This window comes from Cheilinus undulatus, linkage group 19 (genome assembly GCF_018320785.1).
Source record: "Cheilinus undulatus linkage group 19, ASM1832078v1, whole genome shotgun sequence".
Lineage (NCBI taxonomy): Eukaryota > Metazoa > Chordata > Actinopteri > Labriformes > Labridae > Cheilinus > Cheilinus undulatus.
The window spans coordinates 10862152-10875684 of NC_054883.1; the positions used below are offsets into that span (position 1 = coordinate 10862152).

A 13533-nucleotide genomic window follows, 5' to 3' on the forward strand; every position below is an offset into this window, starting at 1 on the left:
CATAAACAGCAGCCCAGGAAGTGCTGAAGTAAGAGAGGGGAGGGAGGAATGGGGAGCAGGGGGAAGTGTGCAGATCAGCCGGGAGAGAGCAAAAAGTTTTGGAGTGCGTCGGCGTCGGCAATAGTGTTTAAGTTAGTTGTGTCACAGTGGTTTTGATCCACAACTTTTCTATCAGGACGTACTGTCTTTGAAAGAGTCAGAGAAAAAAGGTGAGTAGCTGCTCTTCATTGAAGATCACACATTTTAGCACCAAAGTAAAGAAAAGAGGCAGAGATGCTCTGTAATATATGCAAACACTTTCCTCTTCTTTCTGTCAAATTTATTCCAAAGCAAATATTCCTGCATAACATTACGCAATCTCAGAGATTATTTCCAATTGTATATTCACTGTAGTCCTCTTAATGTGTGTGCTGTTTGCTGATGGATCCCCCCCCCCCGCCTCAGAAAGCTGCTTGTTTTTGCATAGCTGTGTTTTTGTGGTGCCTTGAACTTCAGCCAGCCATTCAGTTGGAGAAGCAAAAAAGAGAGAGTTGGGGGTGGGGGGGCATCTAATGTGTGTGTGGCTGTGTCTAATTAAGCTAATGGGCGGGGGGAGATGAGTGGTGAGGGTCAGACCACGACAGGATTGAACTTGAAAACACCTCGGTCACTTTCACAAAAACACACCATGTTCTCGGACTTTTCCTAATCTTAGTCTCAGTGAAGCTTAAATCAATCTGAGGGTGAAAGTAGCTGATTCGAAATCAGATTTACAGCAGATTTAGCCTTGTATGGTGCTGCTCTCTCTCTGGATCAAATAGACTTTTTAATTTTCCCACAGGAGAGATGCTGCATTCCTCCTCGCAAAGTGAATGTCAATGTCAGTTTTCAGCTTCAAAGAGGAGGTATTGCTCACATGTCAGAGTGGAGCAGTAAAGTGTAGTAAACATTGATCTCTTGTTACGGAGGATCTTTGCTGGTAAGTGACTGCCATGTCACTAGTTTGTCACTAGACTGCAAATAAAGTCGCTTTTTAAGTGCTTTACAGTCTTTAACAAGCCTATTTTTCTGTCTGGAGTGCTCCATCACCGCTGCTTTAACTTTTTCCATTATTGTGGAGTGGATTTACATCTGGAGAAGAGTGACCTGAACCCACAATGGCTTATGGAAAATGAAGGTTTTAGCACGTTTTTATTTCCATTCACATGCAAGTGTCCGATCTGAAAGGATGATTAAATACACTGCTTTTACGGAAAAGATAGATTCTAGTGTTTCACTGAAGTTTAAGGTAATTCTGTCATATTCTGTATCATGTCTATGCTGTAAGAAGCACTGCAGACTTGTGTTTGCGCTTCTGTATAGCTCTGCATTACTTCAGCAAAACACCAGTCAGAAGTTTAAACCCTATGCTTGTTGTATCACCAGGTTCCAGTCCCATTACATTCCCTGCTTGTCTGAGTTTGCAAAGAAGAAAAGAGAGGTGGCTTTATTAGCTGAGGTAAAGAACAGGGGAATTTTTCTATCTTCAAGACTAGAAATGAGGATCGAAATCCAGTACCAACATGGGACTGGTACAAACACATCCGATACCTACTGGACCAAAAACACAGATATTGATATTTTATTTTGATACCCACCACCCAAGTGAAAGACAAGAAAATTGTTATGGAATTTGTGTGATTTATTTGTGTATATTTATGTATTTCCTTTCCTTATCCCATCTTATAAAGATATTTTTGCAAATTATTTACAATACTCAGCCAGGTTTTCATCTCTGGCTTACTTTCAACACACTTTGCCCCTCTAAAGTATGGTTTCAGGCACTGTTAAGACACTGGCACCATGTAAAAAGTATCAATTTAACTAGGGATGCACGATATTATTGGCCTGATATCGGTATCGGTGGATATTAGCTAAAAAGGTAAATGTCAATATCGGCAGATATCAAAATTTCTGCCGATATTTACATGAAATATTTTGGCCGTGAATATCAGCATATATCCACTGTAAAATTTGGCTGTATTTACTAATAAATTAGTGAAGTTTTAGACCGTACCAACAGACCTATGTAAGTTCAGCTCGTATTCTTTAAACTTCAAGCCATGTTTTAAGAAAAAAAGTGTTTATTTTTCATCCTTAAACCTTAAGTTGTGTTCAAGGAAATTTTTTTTTCATGTAAAACATATTTAAATATCTGTATTGATATAAGTTTCAGCTAAAATGACTGTAAATATTGGCATATCGGATGTTGGCAAAAATCCAATATTGTGCTTCCCTAAATTTAACATCTGTATCAGAGAAAACCCAAACAATACCCATCCCTATTCAATTCCAGCGGTCACCCAGCGCTACCCAGTGGACCAATCACAGGACTTGCAGTCTGTGTCTTTTGGATTCACAGTTACGTTTTTGAGGAGACACATTTATAGTTGCATGCTTTGGCATAAACTGCTATAAAACTATGGTATTTTAACCTGACATGCCAGATGGATTGTTTCACACATCCATCTGGGAATCCTTCAGTACAAAGTGTTTGGGAAAGGGCAGAGCCTTTGAAAGAAACAACTTGGAGGGTGTTTGGGTGAACGTTGTGTCCGTCACATCTTTATGGGCCAATCAGAGCAACAAAACAAGTGATGTAGCCGTTAACAAGCTGGGCCTGCGCCCCTATCGACTAGGCTAAACTCCATAAAGAACTGCATAACGCAAACCATGGCGACTGTAGACATGTCAGTACACGACTTTTGTCATTTTTGAAAAGAAAACAACTCATTGCTGTTCTTTGTTCTTCTTTTAACAAAGATATGTCATCAAGTTCTGATAAAACTGGTGCTTCAGCAGCATCCATACTAATGCCTTCCTCCATTATTGCACCGGCCTCTTGCTGCTGCTTGCTTACGTCACGACTCTGCCGCGCCCGAAAGTACTGCCCTTCGACGCTGATTGGTCCTGTCACTTTCTAGCCGGGCCCAAAAGGTTCAGATGGAAGCTTTGCAAGATGGATTCACCAGTAAGAAACACAGGAATGGGCAAATCCATCTTTTTGCAAAGTTACTGGCATATGGCACAGCAAAGATTCGCACAGAAGCATAAATCAAGCTTATGTGTGATTAAAAAGACGAAAAATGAAAAGTCTTCAGTATGGATGCATGTTATTGTTTTTTGCCGACATGCTGATATTTACAAATTGATTTTGGCCAAGACCAACATCATTATCAATATTTAAATGTAGTCCTGACCTAAAACTTCAGTCCTTAAGACACACAATTTAAAGTTTGAGGATGAGCAAATTAATGAATTTCAGACCTTAAAACACACTTTTAAATGTATAACATGATGATGAATAAAGAAAAAGACTGACAGAGGTCTGTTGGTCCAGCCTAAAACTCCTCTGACTTATTTGTTTGTACAGCCAGTATTTACAGCTTATTTTGACAGATTTTATAGCCTATATATTGGTTGCAAATATCAGCAGAAATTTTTATGTCTGTCCATACTGATAATTCACTTTTTAGGCCAAAACTACCGATATCTTACCAATGATATCATGCATCCCTATCAAGTAGGCTAACTGCCTTATATTGCTAAAAGAACTGAGCTATAAATCATGAGTAACAGCAGAAAAATCATTTTTTTAGGGCAGTGGTTCCCAAAATTTTTCTTGTCAGGCCCCCCTTTGGTAGGTGAAAATATTTTTAGGCCCCCCAACCCCTTACCTTACATATCAGCATGTAAAAACTGTCATTCCGAATTTTGCTAACAAATTCCTTTTTTCTAGAATTTACCGCAACATAAAACCTAACGTGTTGAGATTTAAAGCTGCGAAGATGAAAAATTCCTTGAAAATAAAAACCTAATGAACATCTCTAAGATTTATAAAACCAGTCCTGCCATAATTTCAGTGACAGCTGTGGGCTTATGATGCTACAGATCTTCTTGAGTCCTGGATGCAGTGAGAGAGATTGCCAATCTCTGTTCATTTTCAATGTCCAGCTTTGATTTTTTCTTTTGTTTGTTTTTGTTTTTTTTGTTTTTTGTCTTAACTGAGGCAACAGCAGAAAAGCCTAAGCAGTGGATACTGTACTACTTTTCCACTCCAATCCAAAATGCATAAATGTGTTGGACTTGAATATTGTTGATTCTGAAGTGACGTCAAAGAACTGCTCCTCTTCTGCAGGGTTGAAGTCATCAGCTGGTGTTGCCTAGCCTTACCAGGATGGGGGGGGGGGGGGGCACGGCCCACTTTGGGAACCACGGTTTTAGGGTATCAATAAATCAATGAATATTTGTATAGCACTAAGAACCAGAACAATTATTATCTCACAACATGTTAAAAGAGCAGGGCTGGCTTGAACCCTTTTCTATATTATTTACAATAAACCCACATTAATCCACATGGACACTGCATTAAGCAAAGTAACAATGGCAAGAAAACTGTTCTTTTAAATGGCTTAAACATCAAGATGAACCTGACTTTTCTGAAACAGCCATCTTTTATTGCCATTAAATCATCAAAAATGCCAAGAAAAACAAGTAAAAGGCAACACATTTTGAAACGATGTTTCAAGTGCATGCACTTGTTAAATGAAAGGAGAGTCTGGATCAGTGGTGAAGTGCTGCATATGCCTAGGTATACACAGTGCACCCACTTCTACACCCCCCCATAATAATCATTCAGTGTTTTCATTTATTCTTACTACCTGAAGTGACAGTGTACAGATACAAGAGCCCTATTTTGAGGTTTCATAATTATTAAAGAGAGGGCTATAACACAGGCCATTTATCCTTTCCTGGATGGGAAGAGTGTATCCACTTCTGCAAGCACCACAACACCGCAGGTCTGGAGCGCTCAGGAGCTCTCACCACTCCAGCTGTGGTGAAAGAAGAACAATGCACTCTTTGGACAAAATTAAAGCATTTATTATTAGAGATAAACTTCTTAAAAACAGTGACATTTTTCATTTAAAGCCAAGATAGGGGCACAGTGGAAAGGTCAGCTCTCCTCCAAGCAGACCACCCAGGTTCAAGTCCAACCCTTGACTCCTTGTCCACACGTCATTCCCTGCTGTCTCTCCCTTCTTTACTCTATCCTCTCACTTGTCTACTCAATAAAATCATAAAAAGTCCCAAAAATAAAGTAAGAGAAAAACAAGCTGGTTAATAGTCCTTGGGATGGCAAAAATGCAGTAATGAAATAATCTTGGGACAAAATGGAACAACATGATAATTAATATTCTAAAATTGAAAACGTTGTCAGAAAAATGTCTAATTTTATCCTTGAAAATCTGTTAAAATTCTTCATGGTCCAACAATTGGCATATTTTCCAAAGCCTTACTTTTTACTGCCCAGTTGTTTTGTGATAGCTGAGATTTGTTGCGTCTCTTTCAGCGATAAGTCCCCCCCCCCAGCAGGATGGGAAGGTAAACAGGTCAAGGGAAGGAGGGCAAGAGGTATTCACCGTCAGAAAGACAAATGATCTTGCCCCTTCACACCCCATCCGGAGCCCCTGAACCTCATCCTTCATCGCTCGTTTTCAGCTCTTTGACAGTGTCAGACTGTCTTGCACTGTGCTCTGCTGATGAAGCATGCTGTCAGTTTGACACTACACCAAAGAAAACAGTTACTAGCTGTTAGCCAGAGCTTTGGCTGCCACTTTAATTCAACCAGGCCATTTGTTTAAGTGCTAGCATATGAGGACCTGGCAGTGGTTTCACACACAGTAGCTCCTGAACATGTGCCACCATTTGTCTAGCATCATAATAAGAAGTTAAAGTAACATTTTGACTGCATGATCACCTGGCTGGACCTCTATCTTGCATCAGTATCCAGATGTATTAGATCCAGATCAAGGTCTAACCTCGGTCATACGCATTAGCTGCTGCTGTGGAGTGTTATGGCTGCCACGGGACATTGAGCCTCAGTGGAAACACACCTGGACCCGTGGCATGTGGCCGAGCAGCGCTGAGGCCAGGGGGTTGAGGGGGGATGGGGGTAGGGGAGGTCTGACCAGGTGTTTCTCCTACAAGCTGCCTCTGCTGTCATCCCTCATCGGGCCCAGAGCCAACTCACGCCACGTCTCATTGGGCTTCAGGGTTTTGATCAAACCTCATTACAGAGCTTTCATTTCGGCTCCTATTTGATGCTGAGTTATGGAGATGATAAAACATTCCCCCTGGATGAGGCCTTCACGGGTACATCGGCTTGTTGGAAGCAGAAAGAGATACATTTAGAGAAAGAGAATGAAAAGGCTATTAATGCATATTTGGTTTCATTAAAGGGCAAGTTCATCTAAATTACACCAGAAATCATATCAGTGGTCTCTGCTTTTCAGAAGACTTTTCAGATGATAACTTTTTTGCGCTTCTGCAGCTGGACCGAGAGTGACCATCCCCATTGTGAATACAACATTATTGCACATTGGTGTGTCTATGTAGCTCTGTAATACTCCACCCAAACTACTACAAACTACTCAGCAGAGCACTTTTCATGCCAGTTTCCGGTCCCATTGCTACATTTCCTCCTTGCTTGTGTACAGAAAACCACAGCTACAAAACTGAACATTTTATGTTGGAGTTGATCTTGTAAATATTGAGCAGCAGATCATTTTGCTGTAGTTCAGTCAGGAACACTCTTATACGTTTAATCATTTCATTGCAAAATGGATATAAAGTTGCATGAATCTAAGGGTGTGGCAAGCTTTATGCTATAAAGGAGGTGGCCGGGGTGGTGGACCTGAAGCTTTGCCAGCAGCAGCTGTGTGGTGCATTGGTATAAATGCAAGAAGGGATTAGTAAGAAGTACGCCATATTAATAGCTGTGATTGGCTGTGGGAGCTGGGAGCCGATAATTGGGATCAGCTGGCCATCAGCTGAACATGGCTGGGCTTGTGACACCGTGTCCTGCATGAATTAATGTTAAGCTTCATTTATTGCACAGGAGAAAAGAGGCACATCATACTATCTGAGTTGATTGGCAAATTTTTTGCACTTGTTGAGACACTTAGAGACATTAATGCGAAACTGCACATCTGATAAGTAGCTCTGACTTAAACAGCTGTCTGCAGTGAGTTATCTCACACTGGAGTATGTACAGTTTGCCTTTAGGCTTTAGTCAGAGACTGGCAGTAACCAATGCTAACTTCATCAATTCAATGTGAAAGATGGCTAATTGCATAAGCCTCTACTTAGGGTTCAGGGTTGTGCTGCAAAATTGATCTAATCGCAGTCACAATTATGAATATATTTTGGGGCTTTTTTGCCCCAAAATAGTGGGGGAGTGGGGGATAGACCTGCGCCAAACAGAGAGAGTGTAGAGACCGGGAACCCATCCCATGACCAGTGTGTTGAGGACTATGGCCTCCACCCTGGGCGTCTGCCTAGACACCGAGCTAAACCAGCATCCAGGCTGTGGTTCCCTTAAGCAAAGCTCTAACCCCCAACTGCTCAGCTGGCACCCCTTTGTTAGCATCAGCCCTCACTCTGGCATCTCTCTGTTAAGGTATTTCCTGAGGATCCTGTTTGTTCATGTGCATGTTTATCAGCCTGTGTTTTGTTACAGGTTCAAAAACAAAGTGTTGAAAATTGAATATCCCCTTAAGGGATTAATAAAGTAGAACTTCTTCTTAGTATGCAGCAAGAAGTGTCATATTCTGTAATGCCAATAAATTGTCCTTCAAATTGGACAACTTTTTAAAAAAGGATTGAAACGATGTTCAGCTTTTCCCCCCAGCTAAAATAGAATCTACTGAACAGAATCAAAGTGCATCCCAAACCAAATTTTTTGAACTTCCACTCTAGTTTGTGATCTCACTGATAGAAGAGAAATATGTTGATTCCTGAAAACTAATTCTAAAGTCAGTGGTTTTTGCATCTAACCACCATTTTCAAGGTAGACATGAGCCACAGGGTCAATGTTTTTAAAATGCAATTATTGACCCTTTAAGTTATCCCAGAGCTGATGTCAGTTCCTTCACAAACATGCTCCTGGCTTCAAAGTTTGTACAAACCTTCCTTCCCAGGGTCACCTCACATGTACTGAGCTCGGTTAAATGCCCACTGTTTCATATCGCTTCAGTAGTTCAGTTCAAAAAGCTTCAGATTTTGCCTAATTATATTCTCACTTAGCTGACTGATCTTGTCCTCTAGGAAGATTTCTGCAGCTTAGATGAGCAGCCGCCCTTTTGGCCAAAACAGCTTGATTCTAATAGAGGTGAGGATGATTGTAAGCTATAATCACACAAAATCATTATCCTGTTAATTGCGTTCTTCCTGTTTTAAATTGACCTCTTTATATGGAAAATACGTTTCTGTGGATCCGTTAAAGCACTCTGCATTTTGCAATAAAAGCAGGAAAGTACAGTACGAAACACTTAATCTTACAAGCCTTTACAGGAACAGAAGATAAGAAATGTCTGTTTAACATAGACATACTTATTCTATCTCTGCATTCCTTTCTTTTTAAATTTTCTATACACCTTGGCAAAGTTGTCTTTGTGGCTTTCCAGCTCCTGATAGTATGAAATTTTACCACCTGGCGGTTATATGCATTCATTAAGAACACAGCTGCTTGACTGTGAAGGCTCAGTTAAGGGTCAAAAGGAGAGGGTAGGCGGTTCTTGACCTTGACCTTGACCTCAAGCCTTCAAAACATACTCAGGTTATCCTTGATTTAGACTGATCCTTAGAGGAAAGTTAGAAGGAAAATCCTTTAAAGCAGTCCAGAGATGTCATGTCTACAAAAATGGCCTGAACGAATGGACAACCTGACACTTTATTTTGAATTTGATGTTAGCAACACATCTCTAAAAAGTAGGGACAGGGCCATGCCACATTGTGTAGCATCCCCACCAGTCTGCAAATGTCTGGGAAGTAAGGAGATCAGTTGTTGGAGTTTTTGGAGAGAAATGTTGTCTCATTCTTGTCTGATTTAGGACTCTAGCTGCTCAGTAGGCATGGGTCTTCTTTGCCAGATTTGTTGTTTTATGATGTGCCAAATATTTTAATTGGTGAAAGGTCTGCACTGCAGGCAGCCTAGGTCAGCACCTGGACTTTTCTACTGGTAAGCTATGCTGTGTGATGAACACGGTAAGACCTTCCCTAAGAGAGATGTTGTCAGGATGGTGGAATATGTTGCTCTGAAACCTCTATACTCTTCTCAGCATTGATATTGTCTTTCCAGATGTGTTGGCTGCCCATGCCATAGGCAGTAATGCAACCCCATACCATCAGGATGCAGGCTTTTGAACCCTGCATTGATAGCAAGCTGGATGGTCCCTCACCTCTTTAGTCCACAAGACACAGCATCTGTGGTTTCTGAAAAGAATTTCAAGTTTTATTTCATCTGACCACAGAACAGTTTTCCATTTTGCCTCAGTCCATTTCAAATGACCTTTACACCCAGAGAGGAGGGCGGCAATTCTGGGTCATGGTCACATATGGCTTCTTCTTTGCATGAAACAGCTTTAACTTGCATTTGTGAATGCCATGATGAACTGTGCTGACAGTGATTTCTGGAAGTGTTCCTGAGTCCATTCAGTGATTGTCAGTACAGGATCAGGGTTGTTTATAATGCAGTGTCTTCTGAGGGCCTGAAGATTATGGAAATCGGCCTTTTCCCCTGGGCACAGAGATTTCTCCAGAGTCTCTGACTCTTTTGATGATAATATGTAGATGATGGGGTATTCAAACTCTAAATTTTACATTGAGGAGCATTTTTCTGAAATTGTTCCACATATTTCGACACAGTGTTTTGAAGTGCCAGCACTCCAGCTGGTCACTCCTTATTATGGACAAATTCCTCATACAACCCCTGTAAAATACCGAGCTGTCACTTTAAGGCAGTGATTTCTAGTTGAACTAACATGAATTAATTTGGGTCGGCATTCTCTTTTCTTTTTGTTGATATTCATTATTGGGCTGAATGTAGCCTAATGGAATTCCCACAGCAGGGTATCTAAAAACAATTGTGCTCCAAGTAGGATAAAAATCTGCCCTTCAACTAAAACTGTTGCACAGTGGCATTTCCTTGATGTTGTTTTTTTTTATTTTGTTGAATGCTAGAGGCTTATTTCAGACATTAGAATTTTACTTGAGTTGTTGCTGGCTTCTCTGTAATAAGTATAAACCACCGGGGGAATTTGTACTTCCTGTCGTGATGTCCGACTCTTGTTGGAAAATTTGCTAAGACATAAAAAGACAGTTATAGTTGGCCTCGCCTCAGGGAATGAGCATGTTAGAAAAGTCATGTGAGGTTAACTTACAAAGTGGATTTATGGTTGAAGGACAGCTGTAAAACTAGAAAACAGGTCATAAAAGTTCATCTTTTTCATGGAAATTGTCTCAATTGTTGTAAAAAGAATTGCCCTACTTAGATGACACAAAAGTAAGACAGAAAAACTGTTTTCCTCACTGTTTTCTTTCTCTTGACGTCTCTAAGTTTGACAGACTTCATGAACTCCACCCATTCAGTGAAGTCATTTGTTCGACCATCTCCTCTTTGTCTGGCAGTAATGAGAAGAAGGGGTTAGACAAATGTTCCCCACCCACAGTCTGTGTCTGACGGAGAGACTCGACGCTGACACTCCTCTGTTGCTATCAACCCCCCCCTCCCCTGGCTCCTTTTCCCAGTGTAAACACCCCCCCCACCTCTCCCATCCGTCCACTCCTTCAGGCATTCTGCAAGCCTCCTAAAAACTCATTCAAGGACATACCAGGGTCATTTTGTGCAGTGACAGACATGCTTTGTGTACACATAAAGAGGAGTTGTATTTGTGTCTCTGCTGTGTGAGCAAGTTGATCAATGAGACTAACAAAAAGGGGGTCAAAGGGGAGATAAAACACAATAATTTACCCCGATAAAACCATAGAAGCCTTCAAATAGGCCTGTAAAACTATACCCGCTGACATCACTCTCACTCCAGTGTAAAGAACTCTTCCTATCCCTGTTAAGCGTAGTTAATTAAGGAAAGTCTGAATTTAAGAATTAAAGCCGCTTAATCCCAATAAATATGGATGAGAGTCCTGTCCTGAGTCCTATTTAACAACCTGCTGTGTCATGGCCTTTTTCCTTAGATGTTAGCTTTTTTACGCTCTTTATCGACCCAAATGACCGCTTGCTAATGAGTCATTAACGTGGAATGATTTCATAATTTCCCTTCTGCCTGATGGACTCGCCGCACTCTCATTCAGCCGTGGTTGAAGTTATGAAAATGTCTTATTTCTGTGAATATTCTGCAAAGCTGGTGACACAGGATGTTTTGCTTAAGCCGGGCTATTCTAGGAACTGCAGCTATACCTGGAGTTGAGAGTTTTAGCGGAAATGTGTCTTCGACTACAGCAAGGTCTGTTTGGGTCTGTTTAAAGAAGTCCTTCCTGCTCTGCCTGATAACTGGACTCCACCATGTAAATACTGCAAAGAGGCCCAGCAGGGCATTTAAATGAGCATCAAATAGAGCCATTCCAGGCTAAATGTAAAGATGGAGAGAGCTGCTATTTTTAGCACTTTGTATGGCTGTGTGACTCAGGTTTCCCTTTAAGTCTTTGTGTAAGTAGCAGCAAGATTAAACAAGTGTGACACCTCTTAATTTCAAATCCATGCTTAGGATGATGACAGATTTTGCCACACGTCAGAGGAACAGCATTTGGTGGCAGCTGAGTTTTATGGATGAAGTACAGGTTTCTGACAGCATATGCAGACTGTCTGTGGCTGTCAGCTCCAAACGCCTTCTGTTTATATCCACTTGAAAAAAAAGATCACCTCAAACTCCTGCAAACATGCTAGCAAACATTCCTCAACCAGGAGTAAATCATGTATTGACCAGGGACTACAGACAGACTTGCTGCTGCAAGAATCAACTCAAACGTAGCTTTATACTCTAAGTTATCATACTAAATGACATTGTGATAATTGTATGCTACATTCAAAGACACTTTATCATGTTAACTACATGTTTTGAGCCTTTCATATATCATTAAAACACAGCTTCCTTTAATGAGCTTAAAGCTTAATCAGATCAACTTTATGTCCGTGGTTTTCTTTTTGTTTTCCAGCCAGTTTGTTCACATGCAGTAAGAGAAGTCTAATGATTATGCTAGTCCAACTAAATCTTGGCTTTTAAAATACACAAAAGTATTTGGCCACACCTGTGAATGATTGAATTTAGGTGTTTCAAGCAGAACCAGTTGTCACAGGTTTATAAAATCAAGCACCTAGCCATGCAGTCTCCCTTTGTAAACATTTGTGATCCAAAATGAATCGTTCTGAAGAGTTCAGTGACTTAAAGCGTGGTATGTGATGAATGCCACCTTTGCAATAAGATGGTTTGTGAAATTTTGTCCATGCTGGACAAAGAATCATGATGTCAGCAAAACTTAATCAGTAGTTGCTTTTTTTCTGATCTCCTGCTCACTGGGAGCCTTTTCTGCAGATAAGGTAATATAAGTGACTTGCATTTTGTGAGCTCACTTCATTAGACATCAGTGTGATAGCCACAATGTGGCAGGCATTTAAAATGATCATACAAAACGGATCAATCTTATTGCAGATGGTCAGATCTGCTTTTGTACCCACAGTTTCATTCTTTGCTGAAACTCTTCACAGGAGTTGTGAAATGCACGTTAATAAATCAATACACTGACATCAGGCTGAGAAAATACTGATATGGTGATATGCTGACATCATGATTCATGTAATGCAATCGTCAAATCCCTGGTGCCTCATATAGATATTTTGATTAAGAATACAGAGCTCATCTTATGACTCCCAGTGGCAATTATAAAGTGAATGAGGTTAAGGATGACGAAGACAGAGGGATAATTTTAGTTAAAAACATGGTGTAGAAATTGATGGCAGGTTAAAAGACGAGGAAAATTAAGACAGCTGCTAAAGTTAGACAATAGTGAAGGGAAGTTAAGAAATGTGGCATGATAAAAGGCAACACCAAACTGCAGATCCTGCACTTCACCCTGCTGGAGGGGGCATTTTATCATCTCTAGCTGATTGTGTATTTTGATTTATACCATTGTCTTTCAATACACATAGTTATGGCAGATTTGCTGTGTAGTTATCATGGGGCCATGTATTGCATATTGCATCATATGGTATCATGAGTTACCCTTTGATTCCCACACCTTGATGATGTCATCTTCTGCAGTCCTGAGGTACAAAAACAGTGATCTCCGAGGTCAATGGCGTAGCATTTTTTTGCCCCTTCTACTTTGACCTCCTCGTGTATGCACTTTTTAGTCTTGATAATATTCTTCCTGTCATTTTTCCCTCTATTATAGTCACACTTGCAATAGTACACCCTCTCTACACAAAATAAGTCAGAAAAAATGATGTGCAATAACAAGGGGAAAGCAAAAAGGCTTTATGACAACACACTAAATGACTCAAACTTTGGCATGGTTTTCATACTTGATTTGATGTGAGAAGGCTATCTAAGTTTTTTTTTTTTTTTTTACCTCTAGATCTCCTGGCCCAGACTGTGCTCCTGTGCCAGTGAGTTTTCTGCCTCCGGCTCCATTCAGAGTAATGAAAGCCATCTTGTAAAATCT

The 13533-nt window shown here is 40.6% G+C and overlaps 1 protein-coding gene across 13 annotated transcripts in view; it reads left to right on the plus strand.

The window, feature by feature from the left end:
* The window catches only part of si:ch211-285f17.1 (sickle tail protein), a 207596-nt gene that overhangs the window by 93020 nt on the left and 101043 nt on the right, over positions 1 to 13533 (plus strand). The window contains exons 1-2 of one of the 13 annotated variants that reach the window (XM_041814799.1): positions 80 to 209; positions 13447 to 13477. The exons of 11 other annotated variants lie outside the window; for them this stretch is intronic. The gene's annotated coding sequence lies outside the window, so the exon portion shown is untranslated. Of the gene's footprint in view, positions 1 to 75; positions 210 to 13446; positions 13478 to 13533 lie in introns of those variants that run through there. One more of the 13 variants, XM_041814798.1, reaches the window with a different exon arrangement.